Here is a 24,782-nt window from a genome sequence, read left to right on the forward strand (position 1 = left end):
AGAGCTCTTCAACATCGGGAAGGAACTCACCAACCCCAGCCCCAACACCAACGACATCTCGCCTTCGCAAGACCTGTGCGACTCGCTGGCCACCTTCTTCCACCGCATGATCGCTGACATTCACGACAGCTTTAACGCCACAACCGCCCGACAACCACCGCCCCCACGACCACCACCCGCACCGACCGCCTGCTCTCCTGGACCAGCATCAACGACGAGGACACCATCAAGATCATGAACACCATCCAATCCGGATCACCGTTAGACCCATGCCCTCACCACATCTTCAACAAAGCCCGCACAGCCATCGCCCCCCATCTCCGGAAAGTAATCAACATCTCCTTCGAGACAGCAACCTTCCCGGAAAGCTGGAAGCACACCGAGATCAACGCCTAACTCAAGAAACCCAAGGCGGACCCCAAGGACCTCAAGAACTTCCGACCCATCTCCCTGCTCCTGTTCCCAGCGAAGGTCACCGAGAAAATCGTCAACAAACAATTGACCCGCTACCTCAAGGAGAACAGCATCCTGGACCCATCCCAGTTCGGGTTCCGCAGCAACCACAGCACTGAAACCGCCCTTCTTGCCACCACCGATGACATCAGGACAACGGAGAAACAGCGGCCCTCATCCACCTGGACCTGTCAGCCGCCTTCGACGCGGTCTGCCATCGCACACTACGAACACGCCTACACGATGCCGGGATCCAAGAGAAGGCCCTGGACTGGACCACATCCTTCCTCTCTGGAAGAACTCAGAGTGTCCGCCTCCCCCCCTTCCGCTCCAATGCCACCGAGATCATCTGCTGCGTACCCCAGGGCTCTTCCCTCAGCCTGACGCTGTTCAACATCTACATGGAACCCCTCGCCCACGTCGCCCGACAGCATGACCTCAACATCATCTCCTACGCCGACGACACCCAGCTGTTCCTCTCCCTCATCAAAGACCCTCACACCGCCAAACCAACCTTCACGAAGGAATGAAGGCTGTCGCAGACTGGATGAGGAACAGCCGACTGAAGCTGAACTCGGACAAGACGGAGGTCCTCATCCTCGGGTCCACCCCTTCAGCCTGGGACGACTCCTGGTGGCCGACAACACTAGGAACAGCCCCGACACCCACAAACCACGCACACAACCTAGGGGTCATCCTTGACTCCACCCTCTCCATGACTAAGCAGGTCAACGCTGTCTCTTCATCCTGCTTCAACACCCTACGAATGCTCCGCAGGATCTTCAAGTGGATCCCCACTGAAACTAGAAGAACCGTCACCCATGCCCTCGTCACCAGCAGGATGGACTACGGAAATGCCCTCTATGCAGGAACGCCCGCCAAGCTCCTGAGACGACTGCAACGCATCCAGAACGCCTTGGCACGTCTGATCTTCGACATCCCTCGCAGCAGCCACATCACACCCCACCTGAGATTCCTGCACTGGCTTCCCATTATGCCAGCTCTGCCGGCCTCGACCTCGCCACAGTCCCCCGCATCCGAAGAATGACCGCCGGTGGCAGATCCCTCTCCCACCTTGCCGTCAAGACCTGGAACACTCTCCCCACCAACCTACGGCAGACCGAAGACCTACTGACCTTCAGAAGACTCCTCAAAACCTGGCTCTTAGATCACTAGCAGCACCCCCGCCTTGAGACCCTCACGGGTATGTAGTGCGCGTTATAAGTGTCTTGACTGATTGAGTGCAGCAGCAACAGCGCCTCTCTCCTCTGTAAGATTCCCAGTGGAATGCCCCTTGGCTCGGCCCCCCTCCCCAAAGGGAGGGGGAAAGTGTCTGGACCAGGGCCTTAGTGGAGTCCACCATCAAGGAGCAGAACCTGGACTGGACTGGGTGGGACAATTAAATGGAGGCAGGGAAGGTGCTAGATCAGCTAATCAAGGCGCTCGGGCAGCACAGTCATACATTTAATTTAAGGAATATGACCTATGGGTGGGGGGTATTTAATCGCACAGGGCTCTCTTTCTCTTGGGAATTCTACAGAGAAGAGAGGTGCTGATGCTATAGGGTGTGGGGTGAGGGGTGGGGTTGGATGGGTTGGGGAGCACTAAGTCTTGGGAGAGATGAAGTGTTAACCAGGGAGAGAGGATAGGAGAACTGTGTGGTGCAGCCTGCAGGGTTTGCAGATGGGCCGGTAGTAGTAAGGGCAGACAGGGAGGGGGCAGCGCGGATCACAGTATCATTAGATGGGTGGGGAGGTTTGTCGTCTCACACAGGCACAACGATGAGACAGGCTGGTGGGACGAGGGAGGAGGTTGTCAGTCCTCTGCCCTCGAAGTTACTGCTGGTCTGGCTCCATCTTGCATAAGGAGAGCTTTCAAGGAGCCGCTGGTGTCCTTGGATAGCGGTTCGAGACCCAGTCTTTATGCCCTCAGCCTTTCATCCTTCTGAGGCCAGTTAGATAAGTTACAATTCCTTGTCAACCGTGTTGCCTACGGTGGCGCTCAAATGACAGAAGGCGGTGTTGGTCAAACACGGTCTGGGGAGGGATGAAGAGGCGTTATTACAGTGAGAAATACGCGGATGGCTGAAGGTTGTTTGCGCAGGTGGTGCAGAGCTGACGGTCTCCTTCTGAAAAGTAACAGCACATAAACGTAGCTGGGGAGCGGGTACAGTTGGGCAGAGCGTGATATACAATTAAACTGGGCAGTAGGGTGCGGCTGCACCCGAGGCTTAGCCCAGGTACCAGCTTGTGGGCCACACAGCAGCGCGCATGGAAGACTGCAATGCCCCGCTCGAAGTTCATATGGCAGCAGGAGTGGAGCGATGTGCTCGAGAAGATGTGCATGATGTGTGATGGTGAGGGGGGTTGTAGAGGGTAGGCATGATTGGGTTGCTTTAAAGTGTGGTAGGGTGGGCGTTATCAATGCAAGGCAGGTACGCACATATACTTGGGGATGGCACAGCGGGGATTCAAGCGCCATTTAGAGGCGATGGATGATTTGCCGGCTCAGGCCACTAACAAGTTGCAATCTGCAGGGGTGGACTTAGGCATGTGCAAGCTGTGCACCTGCACTGGGCCGCCAAACCCCAGGGGCCGCCACGCCAATATATATCCTTAATATAATAATCTTCTGAGGATGGATACATATTTGCGTGGCGGCCCCTGGCAGGGATTTGGTGGCCTCCGGTTCTGTTCCACTTCCAAACACCCTGACCCCCCCCTCTTCACTGGCCTCCGCGCTCCGCCCTGCCTGGACCCCCTCTTCTGGGGCCCCCTACCTGCGCTCCCTGCCCAGGGCCGCCATGAGCCTAGAGCCGCCCCTGCAATCTGAGAGAGATTCGGAGTACTACAGTGAGGTTCAATGCGCACGGACAGCAGGAGGGGTGTAGGGACGTCAAGGTACACATTTGGGATAGGTGGGTAATGTTCAAAAGGCTTGGGTGCAGGGATAACGCTCATGAAGGGGGACGGTTTCTCGGGCTGCTCAGTTTAGGACTTGCAATTAGTAAATGGGGCTCAGGAGCACAAGGTTATTATATGAGACAACAATAGGCCATAGCAGGCACCAAGGGGAAGGGACGGGGCCTTGTGCTCAATGCTGCCGACTTTGGTGCGGGCGAATAAGGTTTGGATTTCGGTGTTGATCAACATCCGGTGATTCTGGGCAGATTGTTTAATCTCCTCCGAGTAGCACAAAAAAGGACTTTGTCTGGGTGTGACGCAATGCACACTCATAAAAACAAACGCATCCACACTGTATTCTGGTCTAGAGGGAGACTGCAGGCTGCCCGGGGTCCACGAACAAGAGCCACTAAAAGGGCGGCCTATTTAGTGCCACAAGAGGCACATCCTGGCAGGCTCCGCCCCCTTATGGGGCATGAGCAAAGGGCTGGGCTGGTGGCCCACCAGTGGGAGGGGTCTTCCCCTCCCCCAAAATATGGCACACACCGTTGGGAAGGCCACAGTGTAATTTGGCTCATCAAGTGGCAGGAGGCGAGGGGCTGCCAGCCTTGGGATCCCCCATAAGATAACCCAGCAATGTTGGCATATTTGTAATGATAAAAAACCTGTAGGATTGTTCTCCACAATAAATGTGTCTTGTCTGGTTATTGCTCTAGGAGAATGCTGTATGGGGAAGGGTGAGTGTTTGCCGATATTGGCACTAAAAAGCACGCAAGTGCGAGTAGTGAGGGTGTGGGGGCATCTCAGGAAAAGGCAGCAGAGGGTCTAATTACAGGGTTATGGGGATGGGGAGGTGGGGGCAGAGGCTGCCCAGGAAAAGAAATGTTGAGATGAGGAGAACAGGGTGGGGCCGGCTATGATCCATTGGGTGGTCCCTCACATCTGGGGGTATGGGCGGAGTTGCGGCACCAGGCACAACAGGGTGCGTCACTCAGAAATAATGGGTTGGCACCATTTCGACAATAGCCAAAGTCAATAACACGAATGGCGCATGCCGTGAATAGAGGCACTAGTCCAGCGTATAGAATGGACAGGGGGTGGTGCGCTTGTGGGCGCACGTGGCCGGCAGTGTGCATAGATGTGAGTGTCCGCTACTTCTTTACCACCAAGGTACCCACAGCAATAGACGGTACGGGCGGGCCACTCCATTGGGGGGGGGGCTTTGCTCCTGGCATAGGGGTGGTGTGTGCAGCCTCGGGGGCTTCGGCTTTTGAATGGAAAATGTCATCCGGCAGATGCTGAGGCACAATATAGGGAGGGAGAAAGGGGAGACAAAAAGGGTGCCAGCTGCTGAAAGATGGGGGGGGGGGAGGCAAGTCACAGAGGTACAGTAGAAATATAAAGGGAAAAGGTGATGAAGATACAGGGAGATGATGTGGCCTTTGAGTTCTGATAAAAAAAAAGTGCGTATATAAAATTTACAGTATTCAAGACCAGGAAAAAGCAAACAAGAAGGAAGGGAGTTCTCAACAGTAACAATATCCCTTCAGTGACGATGGAGCGGGAACGGACACAGTAGCATTAGTGCATGTATGTCAAGCATTACGGCAGGTGTGCAGTGATGGGGGAAGTCATGATTCATACGCAGCCTCCCTCTCGGAGCATGGTATATTAACAAAGGTATTAAGCTACAGTGCAGTGACCTAGCAGTGTTTTCCCTAGGCCACGAACTAAGGGCGCAGTTATTAGGGGATGGCAGCACAGGCGTATATATAGTTATAGTTTCTAAGGTCCTGCGCCAAGTGCCAGTTCATGGACTATAGTAGGACAGTGTCCTTAGAAAGGGAGGAGGTCCATTTCTGGCCCCTCTGGCCTCGAGGAGGGTGTGCAAGGCACATTGCCAGGGGTTTGGGGTGGGGGGGTTGGGAGAATGTGAGCTCCTAACAACTCCTTCCCCCTTCCCCAGCACGCCTCCACCCGTGCCGGATGGGTCGGTGGGATTTAATAAACAGTCAGTGTGGAAGATAGAGCGATTTGAAGGTGAACACACAGAGAAGCAGTGCCCACCTGGCCGTCGGAGTAAGTCAAGAGGGAAGAAGACGTATATTAAAGTGGGTAGTCATACTACTAACGCTATACACACCTGGGGCACAACACTATGTGGGTGGCAGAAGGCGGACAACAGCGGAAGTCTGCATGTATGGTTGACAAGGGCAGGAGCGACAAAGTCTGGAAACAGGTGGAGCGAATGAGAAGGTTAACATGTTGTTTCTATTTTAGATCATAAATTAGGAAGCAGTCCATTCGGACAGAGAAGGGGCTGTGTAAACTGAGCTAAGGTGGCGTCAGTAGTGGCGGAGGTCACGGACTGGGGAAAGGGAGCAGGAACAAGTATAAGGGGTCGGGGACTTCAACGGAAGGTACGTTTGAAAAAACAGGATGGGGTGCATGCTTCAAAGTATAGGGAACACTGCCGAGACGAGATGAGGAGGTTGGACCTAACGGGGTACCCCAGGAGTTGAGTACCTCGGCAGCCAGATTGCACAGCAGCTTTGGGCCCGCTTTGCGACAACGACAAAAGCGGACAGTTGGGAGGGGTGGGAGCTGGAATGGCTCAAATGCAAGCACCAACCCCGAAGGTGGTGGACAAGGCAAGGACATGCAGGAGTTGCAAGGGGAAGGTTTTTCAACTAATGGCCATACTTACGCATTGACAAGGGGTAGAAGCGGTGTACTGAAAAGAAGGCAAAAGGGTGGGGCGGGTGTGTTGCAGGAGCAAAAAAAACAAAGATGCCACTGTGAGAAAGTGCCATTTTTCTTGCATGGTATGCCCCCACTTTTTGCTGAATTGCTGATGTACTTTGACTGAGTGTGCCCTGGGCTCCTGCCAATCAGGTGCCCAGGGCCTGTGTTCCTTCCCTAAAACTGTATTGAAGCTGAAACCCAATTAGCATCTCTGGCTACATGTCAGCCCCTGGTAAATGGTACCATAGGTACACAGGGCATTGTGACCAGAGAAGACCCCTAAGGGCTGCAGCACTTCTTGTGCCATCCTTAGGGGTCCTGCACCCTGACACAAACACATTGCCCTTGCAGGCAGAGTGTCATGGTGCAGAACTAAACAAAGAGTCGACATGGCACACATCCCTGTGTGCCATGCCCACAAACCCACTGCCCTGGCATACATCAGTCACCCCTCTAGCTGGGTGGTGTGGGCACAGGTGCATGAGCCCTGTGCACCTACAGTACCCAGGGCCATTCCTGTAAGTGCAGCGATGCCATTAAGAGTATATGGTGCTGGGAGTTTGTCATTACGAACTCCACAGCACCATAATGGCTACACTGAAGACTGATAAGTTTGATATCAAACTTCTCAGAACATTAAACCCACTGATGCCAATGTGGGATTTAATGTAACATGCACTACAGAGGATATCTTAGAGATGCCCCCTGAAACCTAACTTACAATCCACGTGTTGTCTGAGAGGCTGCCTAGGCTGTCACGCAGCAGAAATGTTTCTGGACCCCTGGGTAGATAGCCCCCGCTCTCCTGGGCCTGCAACAATGCACATCCTAGGCGAGGTGCTAGGTCTCCTCCCCCAGGATTTTTGGGAACAGAGTCTCCTTCAGCTCTGCTGCATGCACTTAAATTGCTCTCAGCACCAATTGATCCCTGTTTCACCTGTTCACGCTTGTTATTTATTTATACTGTCTTAACATGTGAACAGTGAAGAATCTCAGAGAAGAACTCGTTCTCTTAAACGTTTATTTGGCTTTGGTCTTTTACAACAACCTTGTTAACCCGACGCCCATCCCTCCATATCCACTGCCTGTGTGTGAAACCACTTTTGTTGCTATATGTCTTTCTTTTGCATACTTATTTATACTCTCGCTTGAATCGCAGTTGGCCTTAAACTTGAACATTGTACAGGGAAACTCGACCAGACATCTCACGTTGGCACCTTAAGTTTGGGAAGCACAAGTATTTAAACCATAAAATTGACCTCTGCTGTTGGTTATATTTCCTGTTTTTTTTGCTCCTAAATATTTCCCCAAAAGCTCACTCCAACCACCTCAGCTCCCTCGACCTGCAGTGTTCCCTCATTGTGCGTTTGCATCTGTTGAGGTGAACTGGTGCTAAAACGGCACATATGCCTTTGCAAATCGGCCAGTGCCCCCCCATGCACCGGAAAAAAGGGCCCCATGGCAAAACGCGCTATACTGATGGCACCTCGCCCTTAACCAACTGCAGTGAGCTACTAAACAATGTCCAAGGGAATAAACAATAAGACCTTGTGACTGTGGTGTTTTTATAAGTGGTAGGTCCCTACATAGACTTACTAATAATCCCCCTTCTAAGGACATGTGTCCATGTGCGCCTGTATGCCACCAAAGACTCACACCAACTCCCTCAGTTCCCTCCAACCGCGGTTTGCCCTTATTGCACATTTGCATCTGTTACGGTGAACTGGCGCTAGAACGGCATCCATGCCTATGAGTTGGCCAGTGCACGCCATGTTCTGGCAAAGAGCACTATACTGGGAGCACCTCACAGTGAACAATCGAATAGTCTGTGAATGGCAAAAAATCCCACGTAATGTTACGGAAGAAAGCATTGGTTGTGTAGACACCTGGATATCAAGTTATCAGCCCAAACCACAAGATGTCAAGCGAAGTCTGAGACTGGAACCATGTTTCCCTGTTCCCTGACGGTTACGCCACTCCCTGTCTCTTAACCTACCATCTCACGCCCAATGTACCTCGCCGCCCGAGCCCGCGATCAGTACACTAAGATGCCTGTCTTCAAGTGTGGCCTCTTTCGGTTTTGTTAAAGACAACATCTTCTCCCCTTGTGTGAACACCTCCAAAACAGGGAAACACCCCGGTGAGACTAAGAACCATCTGTAAAGTTAAAGCCCCACATACATTGTCCCTCTGATGACACCAAATACCTATATGTAGTCCTGCACAGCGCTGAGCACGTCAGTGAGACGTCAAAGCGCCTTGCACACAGACACAAAACACGCCGCGGCAGCTGCAGTATCTAATCCATATCCACTCCCTCCTCCAATGCTTGACATCTCCCCAAGTGGGCCTGGAAGCCTGAACTAGGAGAGACAGCAAGAGACACCATGGTGGGGCAGGAGGCTGGCAGAGCACTCTCCTGCCCCGATGCACTCCACCCCATTTGCCACCACTCTTGTGCGCGCCTTTTATCTCACCTCCAACACTAGCATTACTATCAGTGTTTATAGTATACTTTTGTGTATACTGTGGCTGTGTTCGTGCTTACCGCACATACTGTACTACCTCTATGTGTAACTCAGTAACTGTTTCTATGACAATGACGTGTATCAATTCCCACCCATCCACCCGACCCGTCCGGCATTGGTGTAGGCCACAGTGGTCCATACGCTTGCTACGGTACCCCCCAAGCCCGTCTTGGCGGTGTTGCCTATACTCTGAAGGCTGACGCCCATCCTGTTTTCCAAACTTACCTTTTGTTCCAGTCCACTGACCCCTTATGCTTGTTCCTGCTTTGTATGCCCAGTCCTTGAACTTCTCCACTAATGACACCCCTTTTGCAAAGTTTACACAGCCCCTTCTCCGTCAGGATGGACTGCTTCCTTGCTTATAATCTAAAATAGAAACAACATGTTAGCCTTGTTATTTGCACCACATGTACCCAGACTTTGCCGCACCTGCTCTTGTGAACCATACATGCAGACTACCGTTGTTGTAATAATAATAATAATAATAAATCATTTATAGAGCGCCTGGCTACACAAAACTGTGTGTCCCCGCGCTAACTGCTGAAAAGATACAGAGAATTAGAAGGCAGCTGTGGAAAAAGAGGCCCAGGAGATGTTACAAATTGGGAAACAAAAGCGTTTTAAGTTTTCCCCGAAATCTCAGTTCAGATGGTTCCATCCGCAAGTGAAGCGGGAGCGCATTCCAATGTTTGGAGGCCAGGTACCTGAAGGACCTGCCACCCATTCTGGCCCTCGAAATTTGAGGGAGTTTAAATAACATCGTGCCGGAGGATCTTAGATTCCTAGTAGGGCGATATATTGTGAGGAGGTTTTTTAAGTATTCAGGGCCTTTGTCCTGAGCGATGCGATGAGCATAGCAAAGGGTTTTGAATCTGATCCTCTCCCTTACCGGAAGCCAGTGAAGTTTGGCCAAGGCAGTTTTTGCAGAAACTCTGCATGATAGTCCAAGCACGAGGCGTGCGGCAGCATTCTGCACACACTGGAGTTGATGTAATCCCTTTTGACTGAGCCCAATCAGCAGGGCATTCCCATAATCAAAATGGGGGGTCACCAGCGCGTGTACAATAGTTTTTCTAGCTCCGGTAGGGAGGAGATCCAATATCTTTCGAAGAACCTTTAGTATGCCAAAGCACCTTCCCGTTACCCTGCTGACATGGGTCTTGCCAGAGAGATCAGAGTCCAGAATAACACCTAGGTTTCTTACCGACTCCACAGGAGTGGGGGGATTTCCTAGTTCGATAGGCCACCATGAGCGAGACCAAGCTGATGCTGCTCTCCCGATCACCAGGAGTTCAGTCTTTTCGCCATTAAGACGAAGGCAGTTGTTATTCATCCAGACTGCTACTGCTGACATACAATTCGAGAAATTGATGGCATCTTCTCTTCGGTCGGGAGTAAGCTTAAACACCAGCTGGGTGTCGTCAGCGTAGCTGACGATGTCCACCCCGAAACCTTCTACAATGTGAGCCAGGGGTTCCATATAGATGTTAAATAACGTGGGGCTCAGACTTGAGCCCTGAGGAACCCCATGGCTCACCTCCCAAAGGGAAGATCTAAAGGGTGGGCAATGTAACTGAAAGCTTCTGTCGGCCAAGAAGGAACGCAGCCAGGCAAGTGCTGAGCCCGTTACCCCCATGTCCGAGAGACGAGGCAGCAGCGTTGAGTGCAGCACGGTGTCAAATGCTGCACTAAGGTCTAATAAGACCAGCGCTGCTGTCTCGCCTTCGTCCGCTATCTGCCTAATACGCTCAGTAGAGTATAGTACTGCCGACTCAGTAGAGTAGCCCGCTCTAAATCCCGATTGTGAGGGGTGGAGGAGGGCTTCTGCCTCCAAATACTCCATGAGCTGTTTGTTCGCAATTTTTTCTATTATTTTAGCGCAGAAAGGGAGGAGGGAGATGGGGCAGAGATTTTGGAGCTGAGAGATGGGAATATTGGGCTTTTTTTTAAATGGTATAACTTGAGCAGTTTTCCATACCTCCGGTACATAGCATTCCTGAAATGACAGTGTCATAACTCCCTTGCACCGGTCCGGTGGGCAGGCGTCACTAGGGGAGCCGGATTGTATACCATTAGCTATACCTAAAAGTTCATGTTGTCCACCTCCTGGCACCCAGATAGTGTTGTACCCCAGCCGTATCTATTGTTGGTAGTATGACTTTCACTGAAATATACCTCTCCTTCCCTCTGTTACGCCGAAAGCCAGGTGGGCAGCGCGTCTTTGTACGGTACTGCTCAAAACGCTTTATACCCCATCTTGACTGTTTATTAAATTATCCATCCCACCTTTACTCCCCTCCCGGACCCATCCGGCATTGGTGGAGGCGCGTTGGGGAAGGGGGAAGAAGGCGCTAGGAGCTCACTATTCTCCCAACTCCCCACCCCAAAACCCCAGTGAGGAGCATTGCACACCCTCCTCAAGGCCAGAGGGGTCAGAATGGACCCCCTCCCTTTCCCAGGACACTGTTGTACTGTAGTCCATGAACTGGGACTTGGCGTAGGACCCTTGGACTATAACTATGTATGCGGCAGTGCTGCCATCCCCTAATACTGCACACTTTGTTTGTGGCCTTAGGGCAACACTGCTATGCCACCACCTTGAAGCTTAATACCTACGTTAACACACCGTGCTGTAAGAGGGAGGCTGTGTATGAATTATGACTTCCCCCCTTCCTGCATGGCTGCCTTATTGCTTGACCTACATGCATTAACGCTATTGTAGCCTTATTAGCTTCATCCTCAGTGAAAGATATTGGTCCTGTTGAAGAACTCCCTTCCTTTTGTTTGCTTTTCCTGTGCTTGTACACTGTACCTTGGGTGTTGCAAATGTTTTTCTTTTATTTAATGTATTTATTTATTAAGTGGTTTGCATAGAAAAACATGCTGTTGACCGTGAACACGATCAACCGCCACCTAGCCATTCAGCAACTTCATCTCCCTGTATCTTCAACCCCTTATCACTTCACAGTTGACCTGCCCGCAAACCCTGCTATCGCCTACTGTTGTTTCACATTATACTTTGTGCTCCCGAGCCCCATATCCGAATCTGTAACTGTTAACGGAGTTGTTTCAATATTGTAAATGTGTAATCTATGTCTGTACGATCTTCCTCCTATATTTTTTATTTTTTACTGCCATCTATTGTTTTATTTTTACTTTTTAGGTCTCACCTATGCAGCGTGCATGCGCTGCATAGGAGGGCCTTTTGCCGTCGATCTTCTCATTTTCAAGCTCACACTCGTGCTTGTGGCGTTATCCACGTTGCGGGAGCGAGCAGGGGCACGCCACAAGCACGAGTGCAGTGCTTGAAAATGAGCAGACTGCGCGCAGACGAACGCACCACGTGCGGTCTCACCTCCTGCTCCTCCTCTTGCTCACAACAATTAACTTTCGCGGCCGCGGGGCAGCACTTGTGTTTCAGTGCTTGTTTTCCTACATGATACAGTGTACACCAAAATTGTGTTCTTCCTGCAAAATACATTTTGTTTTCTTTATCTAAAAAAGTTTGGTCATGTTTTTATTTATCCCCACTGTGCGCAAAGGCCTGTTTGACGAATTCTGAATTAAATGGAAAAGGTCTGGTACACCTTTAGATTCTGTAAACCAGTGGTTCCCAAACTATTGACACCTGAGGACCCCAGCTGAATCACTACTGGAAGCCGGGGACCCCCAAGCAATTTGTACAATTCAAATAAAAAAAATTAAAACAGTAATTCGCAAAAAAATCACAAACAAGTACACACCAAATAAATACTTGCATTACTGAAGCTTTTATTATTTTATATTGAAAAATATGCAAAAATCAAAACATTTTAATGGGAAGGATGGTGCTGCATCTCGCCTCATTAACAAGCAAGTGGTCTTTTAAATACCTGTGAAGTACTCGGTGCGGCTGTGTGTCAGCCCGGGCTGCCACACACAACATGGGAGGGAGGCGGGGGCTGAAGCCCTTTGAGCCTAATGGGCGTTGCGCGCCAGGGGTGCACTGCAGAAGGTATGGCCCGAGGCTGGAGCCCAGCACCAGGAACTCACACTGTTGCAGTTTAAAGTTGGAAAGTGCTTGTGATAACCTATGAATGCTTGAAGTGTCACTCATAGTATTTGAATGTCACTGTAAATTACACTGAAATTCGGCTGCGCTTGTTCGTCATTCTCTTCTTCTGTTCACCCTTTGTCCCTTTCTGCCCTCGTTTCCCTTCTCCCCAGACACTACTCGCCCACTTATCTGTCTCTTGACAAAATCAACCTTCTTTCATAATACCTACTTACCTCTCACCCCCCCCCCCCCCTTCTTGCATGCCTTCTAGGTTTCACGTTTGCATTGATTTTGGTTGTAGTAATACTTTGTTAGACAGATGCACCATTCACAAGTCAGTGTGCCAACCCACTTTAGCTAATCTCACTCTGTAATTTGCACATAGTTCTTATCTCCAGGGACTGTAATAAATGTGTATTTCTTGTCACAAAAGCTTCCAACCAAAGATTTTTTTTATATCGACTTGTCCCCCGGTAGTCCCCTAGTAAAATGTTACAGAGCACAAAATAAGCAATGACAAACTCAATACTCGCAGTGGCGGGCCTACTGACGATGACAATGCTTGGTTCTTCTAGCTTCCTCTTGACGACGTCTGGGGGCCCACTTTAAATGTTTTAGGGCGCCTTTTCTTTCGAAGTCAGTGTCTATTAAGTGGTCGTGATAAGGGAGCATATTCCACAACCGTTCAGGCATACACAAATAGGTGTTTTACACAGGGGCTGCTCATAGCTCCCTGAAGACCCTAGCCACTGGTTCCTCCAGGTTCAGACCGGTGAACCTTCATACAGTTGCAGCATAAAACATCTCGCTGCCTTTTGCAAGTGCTCCTCGCAGACTTAAACAGCTATTATTCCCTCTAGTTATTACTGTCACATAAACTAACTTCCTTCATAAATGTAAACACATGCCGTCCCATTATGCTATTTGTAGTGACTAAAGCTCTGCTCCTCTTCATGCTGTCGCTCGTCTTTAAAGTAACCAGATTCCCATCAGGCCGATTAGGAGGCTGGAATACCTTGGAACAGAGAGCTGGATGATTGAATGATAACGTGACCTGCTAGGCCACGCTGCAGCTGCCATTAGTAAACCTGAAGACTTCAGTACGTTATCAAAAGTGCATTAATCTTGTCTAACTTAGCATAACTTGATAATGTGCTGCATGACTAACCCTGACTTATAAGGTACCAAAGGCGAGCGCGCGCTTTTACTGTAAATGCGTACACACAAATTAAACACTTTCGAGAAGTTCCAGATGGTCCTCCTGCCCGTTCAAGGTGCTCCAGCCTCTAATGCTCTTGAGTCTCGACAGACGAGGCACAGCTGTACCCCGCTTTCAGCTCAAATGGGGACATATGCAAAATGCCCTGGCCACAAACAGAAGAGGAAATGCACGCACTGATGTGCGACTTAGGGTGACGGGCAGAAGCGAATAGTAAAATAAGGGCAATCACCCTTCAGCTTGCACCTAAAGCGGAATGGTGAATGGCCAGTGTGGTGTTGCTGCAATTGTATTGTAGTCTTGCCACCCCAGCGCCAGCAACATTAACACATCTTATGTGCTGTGAGGGCACATGGGCGTTTCGTTTTTGGGTCTCGCTGAGCCATAGCGTTAGCGATGCTCTGCGAGAGTTAAGTAGGGACTTTCAAAAATGCTCCCGAAGTCTGCAGCCGGATCGGGTACAGTGCATGTGGGCCAGGCGCGCGCACCATTTGTCCGCCTGCAGACTTTGGGAGGACTTTCACTGCCGTTTTAATGTTCTCAGTGAGCCGAATGGCCACTGTGAACATCAAAGCGGCCGCAAAAGTACTCACCAATTGCCACCCCCTCCCTTATCCCACTTCCTGCTTGTTTTTCTTTGATTTCTTGCTCTCTGTTGTGTGCAACTTCACCACCATTTACTGCTAAACCGCTCCATTTTCAAAAAAAGCTTTTGTGCGCTTTTGAGTGCATTTTAGTATTCAAATGGGGTTTGCCATCTAGAAACAGATGCCTCATGCCTATGCCTACATCAGGCTGGTTCTCTTTTTCGTTTTGTTTACACAAATATAGGTTTGGAAATTGATGAACTAACTGTTCCCTGTCTCGTGTTTTGGGCTCGGACTCAGAGCAGCGCAGTACGAGTTCGAGAACTGGGAAGGTTATTTTATATGGCAGAACGTAAATGGAGCTGATTATCACATTAGCACTCTTTATCCATGTTCCAAAATATAAGTCTGGCAGATCGCAGCGCTCAGCACCTTTCAAGTGCCGTCTATCTCTCCGACTATTCTGATCCAGCTCCCAGGAAAATAAAGAGCGGACGCTTTATTTTCTTCTACTTGTTTCAAGAGACAGCCCTTACCCTCTCTTGCGTCTCCTTTCCTGTCCATTCTTGGTCTATTTCTACAACACACCAGCGAGCAACACTGAGTCCGCCGTCACAAGCAGCTTTAAGTGCCCGAGCACCGTAACTTGTGTACTGCGCTGCCTGATGAGCTACTCACCATATCATTTCCCAGGAATCTTAATTTATTTAATAGGCTGCAGGCAGGACAGGATGTTCATGAGGCAATTAATTACTTAAGAACATGGCGGCATTCATCTCTGGTTAAACTTTTGGCGGAGCGGGATATAATCTACTTCGCTGTTGTCACCTCTTTACCACTTTGCCATTCTCTGAAACCTCGTAATCTATGTGATTTACATAACTATCTGCAGGCAAGTCGAACGTACATTAGGCGTTTATTAATTAAACAAATAAACATGGCAGCCAACCGTATCTGGTAACACTTCTGGCAGAGCGGGTAATACTAACGGCTACTAAAGTAAGAGCAAAGGACTACGCGCCTTAGCCACTGATTACGACCCTGTCCTTTGGCGGCATCTAACATGGCTTTCACTCGCAGAGTAAAACCACAGTTCCCGCCATGCTGTGCTGCCATCAGGAAACCGTGCACACTTAGCAAAGAGCCAGGACTGGGACCAGGTAGGACTGTTTTTTTATACTATCACACCCAGCTTGTTCTGGTCTTTTTTTGGGGGGGTTAGGGGGGGGGGGAAGGCGGCAATAGGCTTGTTTGTAGTTGTTTAGACTTAAAAATGTATTCATACTGTCCCGGTCGCGTTGTCATGCTGCGTGCATGCAAAGTCCTGCAAGCCGCATCCAGTTCCTCGCACGCTCTACTGTGAATGTGGAGGTTTCTCCTCATATAAGTGCCATAAGAAACAGTGTTCACACCCGGTTGGGGAGAAAATATTTTTCAATTTTTATTTACGCGTTGCATCTTGCCCCGTTCTTGCATCTCTCCTGCCCCATCACAGGTCGTCTTCCTTAGCATTGTTTATTTAACGGGATGCAGGCAGGACGGAAGTCACGGGACATGCATGAGGCAATTACTTAATAAACAAGGTGGCAGGCAATCATCTCTGGTTACCCGTCCTTTCATCATGCCTCGATCGTTGCGTCTCTTCTGCTCCTCCTCCTGTCGTCTTACTCACCTTTGTTTATGTGTTTTTAGCAGACAATATAGCCAAATCTACTTGCAATTGGATTTGAACTATAATCTCCGGATTTTAATGTCTGCATCTACTCTCCAGGAATATAAACATGGTCTGAGACCAATTTGTCCTAAAGTAAATCAATTATAATAAACAGTCTGTATTGTGTGGATTACTACAATACTGATACTCCATATCTATGCATATTAGCAAATACATGTACTCCAACCATAATTTAGGAACACATGTATTGAGAGACCACATAAGTAAATGCGCCAAACAAACCAAAGTAATTCACAAGGCATTTATTCTTTGTACAGTGAACTATTACTTGAAAACAGGTTGCGCGCATGGAAAAGGAAGAAGGGAAGGGAAGTGATAGTGGTGGGTGATAGGAGTGTAAGTCAAAGGGTTTAGAAGAAATAATTATGGCTTTTCAAAAACACTGGTAGTCAAATCCAGTCGATAAGACCTGTCCGATGTACAACATTCATTTACATATAGTCTGTAAATTTACACCGTGCACAAAATGCATTTTCAGCGGTTCGAGGTAGAGAAGAAAGGTACAGGTCTTGGTACAGTGGAGGGCTTCGACGTTTCGACTCGGCTGATGCTACGAGGGAATTTTAAACCTCAGCGGCGAGTCTTCATCAGGACGGGGGTGTATGGCAACCTAAACCTGGTGCCCAGTCTGGCTACTCAAGTATGCAGTTCAAGGTGCGTACCCAGTTGGACCCAAATCGCCAACGGCACAGTTGTAGATGGTCGGCAAAGGCTCTGACACCATCCAAGCATTAGTTCCGTAGAGACTTTAGTGTGAATTAATCACAACCTTAGCACTGGAGACTGTTTCGTGCTCCATGTTGCTCCTATCTCTGTCGGGCAAGGGCAGACAGAGATAGGAGCAACATGGAGAACTTTGTGTGTGTCTTTTTGTTGTGTTTGTGCTTTGACTTTACAACAATGTGTTACAAGTTTAGTTTTCTTCCGAGGCTACATATAGCATCACTGCATTTCATACGCAACTCTGGTGCTTGCTTCCTGTTTAAGAGTAGAACTGAAGTATGGGCAAATAAAGTACCCAAGTCGGGTGACATGTTGTGTATGTTTCCTCTCAACTAATTGAGAAATGCCTCTTGCTGGTATTTCTGATTTATGGACGTTGTTGCGGACTCGTAACGAAACATGCGGAGATTTATTGCTAAAGAACTCTTTGCTTTTGGGTTAAATGTGCGACCCACTAGGAAGGTTTGGATGCCAATGACCAGTTTTTATAGTTTCTAATACTTTGCGTTGACCCACATCTCGGCACTTCAGAAATGAAAATGTGTAGCATAGAGAGATGACACATTTTGTTAAGAGGACCACAATTTTGGCACAGAAGGGAAGATTAGAATTATGATCTGCTCCTTCTTGAACTGATGACAGAGCCTATCGCCCTCACTCTATCTATCTATCTATCTATCTATCTATCTATCTATCTATCTATCTATCTATCTATCTATCTATCTATCTATCTATCTATCGCCCTCACTCTATCTATCGCCCTCACTCTATCTATCTATCGCCCTCACTCCATCTATCTATCTATCTATCTATCTATCTATCTATCTATCTATCTATCTATCTATCTATCTATCTATCTATCTATCTATCTATCTATCGCCCGCACTGTATCTATCTATCGCCTTCACACTATCTATCTGTCTATCCATCTATCGCCCTCCCTCTATTTATTGCCCTCACTCTATCTATCTATCGCACTCACTCTATCTATTGCCCTCACTCTATCCATCGCCCTCACACTATCTATCTATCGCCCTCACTCTATCTTTCTATCGCCCTCACTCTATCTATCTATCGCCCTCACTCTATCTTTCTATCGCCCTCACTCTATCTATCTCCCTCATTCTATCTATCTATCTATCGCCCTCATTCTATCTATCTATCACCCTCACTCTATCTATCGCCCTCACTCTATCTATCTATCGCACTCACTCTATCCATCTATCACACTCTCTCTATCGCCCTCTCTTATCTATCTATCGCCCTCACTCTTATGTATCTATTGCCCTCCCTCCCTCTATCTATCGCCCTCCCTCCCTCTATCTATCTATCGCACTCACTCTATCGCATCACCACATCACTCAGTGCCACCCCAGCTTCAATCTGTGCAACCATTAAACAACAACTGGTTCAAATATGTTCTCTCAATGTTTCAAGCTTTATTACAAATGTCACAAAAAGATGTTAATATTTCACTTCTGTTCTTGGATTTTCGTCACAATAAAATACACTGAACATAATCTTCACAAAAGTTATTTACAAACGTTTCAGCTATTGCCAATATAAATTACAATAACTTTTATTTAAGTATTAATTATTAAAAAAATTAAAAGCCATTATTATTTGTAATATCGATACATCTAAGTCACGTAAATAAACACATATTGCATTATAAATGCTATAGGTGTCACATTTGCGAAAGTTAAAACTATTGGCATTGTAAATGACAAAGCTATTAATTTTGCTATTTTTAAAACCAAAACATAAATAAACAAGCATTTGCAATGCAATAGGTCTCGCATTAGATAAGTTTGAGCCATTGGTATTGTAAATGACACAGTTTTTATTTATGTGTTGGTTTTGAAAATAGCGAAATTAATAGCTTTGTCATTTACAATGCCAATAGTTTTAACTTTCGCAAATGTGACACCTATAGCATTTGTAATGCAATATGTGTTGTATTTACAGTGCTTGGGACCTCAAGCCAAACCTAAAAATAGAAGGGGCTAGTGAGTGAAAGGCATTGTGTAAAAAGTGAAAGGCATTAACCTTTAAACAGATAGGTAACGCAGATACATCAGAAAAGATATCTTCTCTTCCACCGTTATATGGGGAGAATCATTCTCAGCTCTCGAGCAGAAAGGAAACATTTACCTGCAAACACACAAGCCTTTTCAATCTACCAACTGAGTCAGAAATAGAAGCCATTAATACTGGACGTGGTACCTGCTGCTGAGGTCACAGGTCCCCCGGTGGCATATTTCACCACATTATTTCAGATCGGAAATGCTGCAGTAAAAGGTTATTCAGGGATGCATGATGTAGCCTTTCATGTTCAGAGTTGACCTCTGCTATGTTTGTGTGTCCAGCTGGAGTCACTGTTGCTGCAGTCTCTTAGAGCTGTTTGGCAGTGCTAAGAACCGAGTGAAGGGTTGGTTCTTGAAGTGAGTAATATTTATTTGTTAAGGTTATCCTCTTTTACACTGCCGTTTCCTGACTGAAGAAAGTTAGAAAGGGGAACAAGCAAAAATTATGTAATGACTTCCAAAAGATCAAATTAGGGGATAGTGTTCCAGATGAAATCAAATTAAGTTGTGAAAATTCAGATGGGGAGAATTATTATTATTGGGCCGTAGTGGAGATTAAGCAAGCTGATGCCCAGAGCTGCAGAGTGTGAACCCGTGATTCGAGTAGGTACCGAAACGAGAATTATTGAGTCCGTGGATATTTGGGCTCAAGACCCTGCTGCGTCGGGAATTGAACCCTGGTCCCGGGTCTGACCTCTGTGATGCAATGTGAAAAGAATCTGAATGAAAAATAGTGATATCATTTGGCAATCCAGTATCAGCCCAGAGTTAAGAGAGAAGTCACTGTTGATAGTCCTGTAATCTCTATCAGACCAACCTTCATAAGTTTAAGGGAGTATTCCAAAGAGAATGGTAACCTCATCTGAAAATTGTAGTCAAAGGTCCGTAACAGATGTAGTGACCTTCAGCAAATGCTACAGGAAAATGAAGAATGTGTAACTAAGTAGTTGAGATCAGTATTGGGTAATACTATAAGTAATCCAAGGGTAACAGTCACATATCTAAGTTGAACATGTGATAGGAGTCATTCAAAGTTGATGTTGGTCTAGTCTGTTAGAAAGTCACAGATTCCTCATCCATTAACAAAGTCCTGTGGGAACATAGGATCACACGATAATGTAGATCATAGGTAAGGAAGAACTCCCAAGTCGTGAAATGGTGGTTACGTATGCCAAATATTCGAAGGGGGAAAGTAATTAGTGTATATCATGGATCCCATGTGTCAGTAAGGGGATAAGAGGTCTAGAACATAAAGTAATACAGTAAAGTAAAATCAAAGTCACAAAACTGGGATTAAAGATCTCAAACTGCCCCAGGCATGTTGTCATTCAATCAGCTAGATATATTCCTGCATTGTATGGCTACATCCTTAGGTGAAGGTAGCCCAATGCTTGGAAAGAAACATATATTTAACGGAATCTTACCTAAGAAATTGTTTTTAGGAGTATTAGAGACGAGGTTCCAAGTTAATGAGTATATGAGTCCATAGTAAGCCCCTTCCTAGAAATGACCGTAAAATTAAAATTAGATGCGTAGTGGTAGTGTATTATCTGTTCATGGATCTCAAGAGCCTGTATGTTGCGCGTACAGGCTCGCTCCAAAATGTAATGAGGTAGTGTTAAAAGATATTATCTAAGCCCACAGAGATGGGTCCCCCAGGTGCATTGCTATGTATGTATGCGGTTTATTCCCACAAAAAATATTGTAAAGTATCTGTTCCCCATACATGAGTATCGTGTATATAGAGGTAATCAAAAGACTAAACGGTATGCATAGGAGGAATGCAGTTGAAAGTATGAGCCTGTGAGGGCAGAGTCGAAAGTACAATAGACAATAAGCCTGCAGAAGACACCACCTAGACGTCTTTGCAGAAATGTGACAGCGGAAACCCTACCTGTTAAACTGATGCATTCTGGGAGATAGAGACATTTTAGGCGTAAATGCCGAACTAAATTTAGCGGCCATAAATTCACCTTCAGAGACTGCGAGATTCTTGCACTTGCCGACTGCCCCACCCCCTTTTTCAGCTGAAAATAGATAATAGGAAATCGGCTTTGTTGATTGACACTTTTTTCATGATTTTAAATTTATGCATTCAGTTTCATGAATATTTGTCGGACTTTAAAAAAAACTAAAAGCCTTCATGACTAAATTATCTCGAAGGTGCTTGAAATACACGTCTAATAAAGGTAAGGCATGCATTTTGGAATCTGTTCAGTTGTGCGAATTATGTAACAATAATTCGTTAGTATTGCTGTCACAGAAATAGTTTAATAATGCAGCACTTTAATTTCCTATTCATTGAACCACGTGCCAAATAGTGAGCTTTTGCTTTGTTAAAAAAAAGTATCTGAACCGCAGTCACAGCCTTCAACCAGATGTCGGCAGCTAGAATTGCCTTTTCAGGATTTTTTTTCTTCTTTGTCATCAATAAAAATGCATTATTCTACAGTATTTTTTGCGGAAGTGTAAAATTGAGCAACAAGGCATGTTGTTGAATTAGAAAAAAATGGTTAAATGCTTGGTGCACTTTTTCCAGGGTTAAATCTTCACTGGTGAACAATGGGTCAGTTCTTGTTTATTTCGTGTTTGGAGCACTTCTATGCGGATGGTAATCTTTGTAACCAACCCTGAAACTTGATCAACACACACTATTGTGAAACTTCCAAAGAAACAAAGAGGCCAGTCGGAAGAGTCAATATCTGTCTCTATTGCACTGGTCAGCAAATCCGTAGTCAGCTTTGAGGGAAATGAATAAGCGACAAAAAAAGTCAACATTTCATCTTTTATGTGTAGGTCTGGCACCGCGGCGCTAGCACTCATAAAGCGTCTTGTAATGTAAGAAAAATAGTAACACAATACACAATGCATGCACCGAGAGGGGGGCGTTGGGTCCTCGTCGTTCAGGGATTGCTGTGCTAGAAAGTCAATAGGATTTTGGATAAACCCACAACAGAATGCCTGCCCCCTTCAGGCTATTGTCCTTGTCATAGTCTTTCAGATCCGGTGGTAAATGAGAGGGGGGAGCGCGTTGTGGATTAGTTGGCGACGAAATGGTCGTTTTGGATAGAGGATGCAGGCGTTAGGCATGTGGGGGCTTCTATGCACCCCGTGCCACTGGAGGGGGTCGGGCAGAGGCAAGCAGGGCTGTCGGAAAGGAGGGGAACAGTGAGCGCTATTCCTCAGGTCACCTGCTTTTTTTCGGGGCCTGCGCTCGTGCTGAAAATTGTATTTTATAGATTTTAAATTAAAGATGCATTGTTTATTCTGAGCGAGGCGCCTAATACTATTAGATTGTATCACACGTTGTATCTGTCATGTCTTCTCTTTTCCTGTAGGACATGTTTGTTAAAACTTAGACACGGGCGCTCCTTTAATTGTAGGCCCTCCTTAAGCTGTTGACTTGGGTCCCGCAAAAAACCTGCCATGCTTAATGTCGGGGTGCACTTGTCCCCGCAGCCCCAGTACCACACTCAAATGTACCCCCACCCTGCCCCCAGCAAATTCGGGCGCGGTGCTCTTGCACCCATTGAATCTGGGTGCGGGAATACTCAACTTTTGAGCTGTTTTTGCTCTGCCGCAGGCAAGCCAGTCTCTACTCGACAGGCACTGGGGAGTGATGACATTATGCCTGCTTACTGCGCTACTGACTAGTAAGGGTCAAGCATTGCCAGGCAGAAGAGTCCACATAAAAAACATCCGGCCTGCGAGGAGTGGGAGGGCGGGGGCTCCCTGCGCATGCGCAACATTTCCACGTTTCGTTTCCAAGCGCGAGCACGGCCCCGGAGCGACAGCGAAGTGCCGTTCCTGAAGTCCCGGGACCCAGGAGGGGGCCCGGGTGAAGACCAGCGAGGAGACTGCGGGACCCCCAAGCCTAAGGGGAGAGCCGCGCATCTTGCAGGCATGGCAGAGCAGCTCGAGTGCTCTGCGAGGCTCCCGAGAAGCCCTGTTAGGTAAGAGGAAGGAGGGGAGAGGGGGTTGCCTGTCTGGGTGCCTGCGTGTGTGTGTGTGTGTAAGTAAGTGTAAGTGCGTGTGCGCGCGTGTGTGTGTGTGTGTGTCTGTCTGTGTGCATGCATGCGCGTTAGGTTGGGAGTATGGGAGGGCGGCGCAGGACGGAACGTGCGCGTTCGCGCACACGAATCCAGCCTGAAAAAGCTCGTGCGCCCTCTTGTCCTCCTTCCCCCGTAACAGATCGCTATTGGTCTCCAGCTGGACAAATGCATCCTTGCGGATGCATTGCCAGCGAGACCCAAAAACGTGTCATTAACAATACCAATAGCTCAAACGTTCTTAATGCGAGACCTATTGCATTGCAAATGTTTGTTTATAACAACGGTAGGCAATCAAGTCCTGGAATGTGCCATGGACCCCAGGGGGTCCATGGAGCACAGTTTATGAAAAGCTGCTGTAAGCTATCTGCCCCTCTCGCGCCTCTGCGCCACATACCAGACACCGCTGACGCGTTGCACTTTGCATAGCGCTTAACTCCTGAGAGCCTGTGTACTGTGCGCCGTGGCAGCCTCTTTAAATTGGGTGCACTTCTTGACATCGCGTGAGCTTTTGGGTATGCTAATACTGGTTTTTTTTTACTTCTTATTTATACCTGTAAGGTGTAAATTTGTGAAATGTTCTTCATGTCACGTACTTGTTTCTATTGTAAAGCGCCGTGACTCCTTTGGATAAAGTCTGCGCTGTGTAAAAATGCTTTAAATAAATAAATAGCATAAAGTGAGTCTAGATCCGTTGTAGTCAGTGTCGCTGTTGACGAGCGTCATCCCTGCAGCCAGCTGTTCACTGCAGCCCCGGCCTTCCAGACACATCTGCCACACCGGCCCGCCGGAGACCTGCACCGAGCCCGCGGCATCCTGAGAGACATTCCCCCCGCCCCAGCCTCTGTCCCGCACGTCGGTGCTGCCATCCTTTCCAACCAGTGCCCCCCACCCCTGACTGGACTCCCCGCCACCGAGCTCCGCGGACTCTCCCTCCGCCCCCACCGCAGCACTCTGCAGCTTTCATGCTACACTCATCAGAGTCCGCTGGTTCTCTTCCTCCCCTCTGTGTAAACTCACCTTCATTCCTTCCTCCACGTCTTCTTCAGCCCTCCCTCCTTCCTTTGTACAGACAGACGGACGGACATCTCACCTTTTACCACATCAGCATTCTCACAAACCCTGTTACACTCCGCTCCCGTCCCGACTCCTTCATAGTGAGCACAGACCCCCTGCAGCAAGCACCGAGCACCCCCCGCACTACTGCTGAGCGGTGCTTCACCCCCAAACCCCACTGCACCCCAAACAACCGCCCCCCTCACACGGCAGCAGCAGCCCCCCTGCTCTCCTCTGTAACAATACCAAGAGAACAAGAGATGGAGGGCGCCATGACCCGCACCTCCCTTTAAACCCCACTGCACCCCAAACAACACCCCCCCTTCACACTGCAGCAGCAGCACCCCTGCTCTCCTCTACAACATTCCCATAAGGAGGACGCCCTGACCCACACCTCTCTTCAAAGACCACCGCCACAACCACACCACTCGCTTAACTGTGAGGGGTGTGGTTGGGGTGACCCAGTGCCCAAATCTGCTGCCCAGTAACGCCCCAACCTCTGCTCCCCTTACCCACCCCCTAGCCTCCACTCCCATTACCACCACCCCAGCCTCCGCTCCCCTTACCCCCACCCCAGCCTCCACTCCCATTACCACCACCCCAACCTCCGCTCCCCTTACCCCCACCCCAGCCTCCACTCCCATTACCACCACCTCAGCCT

The sequence above is a fragment of the Lissotriton helveticus genome, chromosome 12 (genome assembly GCF_964261635.1).
Source record: "Lissotriton helveticus chromosome 12, aLisHel1.1, whole genome shotgun sequence".
NCBI classification, from domain to species: Eukaryota; Metazoa; Chordata; class Amphibia; order Caudata; family Salamandridae; genus Lissotriton; species Lissotriton helveticus.